Source organism: Lolium rigidum, chromosome 3 (assembly GCF_022539505.1).
Source record: "Lolium rigidum isolate FL_2022 chromosome 3, APGP_CSIRO_Lrig_0.1, whole genome shotgun sequence".
Lineage (NCBI taxonomy): Eukaryota > Viridiplantae > Streptophyta > Magnoliopsida > Poales > Poaceae > Lolium > Lolium rigidum.
Window position 1 is genome coordinate 381,969,308 of NC_061510.1, and position 2,746 is coordinate 381,972,053.

Here is a 2,746-nt window from a genome sequence, read left to right on the forward strand (position 1 = left end):
TCAGGGAGAATATCTTTTTTTCGGATGCTACTATATGCACAAAGTGTCTTTCATCTTTACCTTTATACGTGATTCAATCAAAGAACTACAATTTCGTTTTTATTTTCGTCTGATTCAATAGAATACAACATGCCATGTTATGATATACTCCCTCTGTTTATGAATGTAAAACGTTTTAGCTAGCTACCTTAACTCACTTAAACGTTTTAGGTTACCAAACGGAGGGAGTACTATCATATTTACGAATCGCAACATCCGATCATGCGACAGAAATTTTGACTGACACTGAAGCGCGCCTGTGAAAGCAGAACCACAGCCAAAAAAAAAAAGAACAAAAAGAGCCCTCCATTACCGGGATTTGAACCCGGGTCGCCTGGGTGAAAGCCAGGTATCCTAACCGGGCTGGACGATAATGGATTGTGATTAGGTTTCGCGTACAAACTATATGTACAAGCAGTACGACGTTTAAGGCTTAGCAATACTCCGAATGTCTGATTCAGTCAGCAGATTATTTTTAGTACTGTGTGTATGATGGATTGTGATGCTTTTCCGGTTTTCCCGTATACTCTAACGTTCCAGGAAATCTGAAAAACACGTGAGGTGAGGATCTAGCTACTTTTCGAGTTCAGTTTACGTGCTACAACTACTTTTTTTTTACGGAGTACTCCGTATATGTGTAGGACCAAACGGATTCTACTTTGACGTCGTGTCCTCGTCCATGAAACGCATGGCCGCAAGCCGTGAACGCATGGTCCGAAAAGTCTGTGTAGGCGTGCTGGTGGCAAGCAGCCAAGGACAAGCAGAGCGGCGTGGCGCGTGCGAGGGATCCGATGGAGAGGCAGACCGCACGATGGCGCAGAGGGAAATCACCGCGCATGCGCGCACGCCGGCAGAGTGCGACACGGACCCGCGAGCGCCGGCCGCTCGCTCGTCCCGTCGTCAGCGCGGCGCGACGTCCCGTCGTCCGCCGCCTCTCCCCATCACTTCCAAGGTGTATGTTGGCCGCCAATGGCTTGTCTAGCTTTGGATTTGGTTCACTGAACGGGACTCCGTGTCTCCCTGGGAGACATGAACATAGTTCGGATTAGGCGATTGGTCACTCGTTAAAAAAAGCGCGGTGCTTCCAAGGGTATTTTCAGTGACCTAATGCAAATGGAACACCGAAAAGATTCCGGATTGATCGTTTGAATCGTGTCGCGGATACAAATAAACGGCTGTCCAGTCACCCTTATCCGTTTGGGTCGGAGCAGAAATCTAGCGGCACCCATGCAACTATTTGATAAATAAATAAATAGAAACAACTCACATAGTGTGAATTAAACGATAAAAACCTAAAATGGAACAAGGTCGTGCTCGTGCCACATGGCGAGCTTTTTGAGCTCGCTCTAGGCAATGGTCATCTCCACGGCCTCCTCCTCGCTCAGCCCGAGTGGATGTAGCTCATGTGTCTTGATGACCAGCAAATTGGGCGGCCCACCCTCGTTGTCGTTGTCGTCCTTGTCGTCATCGCCTCCTTGGCCACCACCGTATTCGCGACCGAAGTAGCCGATGTCACACAAGTAATCCACGCGGCAGCATGGGTCAAACTCCTTGGAACCAACAAAGGTGTCTCGGTCAAACGAGTCCAACGCGAACGCTGGGTCGTCCCGGAAATCGAGCGGTAGGATGAACCGCTGGCGATGAACCTCGTTGCGCCGAGCATGCCCCTCCTGTGGCACCGCGCATGCCCCTCCTGTGGCGTGAGTTCAGCAGCCAACCTGCGGGCCGGTTGATGTCTGGCCACTGCACGGGACGCTCCGCCTCGTAGAGCCAACAAGCGTAGTTGATGGGGACATAGCTCTTGTCCCTCTCCTTGCGGTGCCGCCTTCGCGCGAGGACCCCGCCTCATGGTCATTCCGCCACTTGTTGAACGGCCAGGGCTTAATTAGCGCATGGCTCGCGACGTTCTGTGAGCGCAGGAAGGTAATGAACTGTAGCAATGGTGCGGGCGAAAATGAGTGCGACCACATGCCTTAAAAAGCCCGAGCCCGTGTCTCGTCATCAAAGCCTAGCGCAGTGCCGCCGGCCAGCACTAATGCGCAGATGATTCCAGGCGAGCTATATACATCCGGGGTACACAAAACAAATTCATACACAAAGTTGCAAAGTGTGGTGCAGCGGTACATCAACTTGACATGCGGATTGGTTTTGGTCCATTTAGCCTGCGCAGCCAATACGTGCGATACGAGTAGGTTTAATTGGGTTAATATGGTGAAACTTTGACTACTATTTTTATATACTAATATATGGCGAAACTTTGATCACTATTTTACATACTAATATCACTTAAGGTGCGGCAAGCGGTTGCCGGCGGTTTTATTAGGCTCAAAACTGCTCCAGCACTTTATTGGATGTGTCGGTGCGATCCCAATTTTGCCGCAGGCCCCCAAATTGCTATTGAGAGCATCTTCAGTTGCGTCCCCCAAATCGTCCCCCAAACGGCGCCGGATTGACGCTTTTTCGTCGTGTCGCGTTTGGGGGATGTCGTTGCCCAGTCGCGTCCCTCAAAACCACACCCAAACATAAATTCAAATAGTCCAATTCAAAAGAGATCGTTCCCGCCGAAGTTGCCACCAATGATCGAGTCGTCGCTCACCGTCGACCATGACTCGCAAAGGCCCTGATCTTCCAGAACCATCCACTTGGGGCCTCATGAGCCCGAGGCCTTCTTCTTTTTCCTCACGTCGGTCGCGTAAACCTCCATGAG

At 50.6% G+C, this 2,746-nt stretch overlaps 1 non-coding gene across 1 annotated transcript; it reads right to left on the reverse strand.

Moving 5' to 3' along the window:
* Nucleotides 1-343: 343 nt before the first annotated feature.
* Nucleotides 344-417, reverse strand: TRNAE-UUC. The gene has a single exon. It is a non-coding gene; the product is annotated as a tRNA-Glu (tRNA).
* Nucleotides 418-2,746: the final 2,329 nt, after the last annotated feature.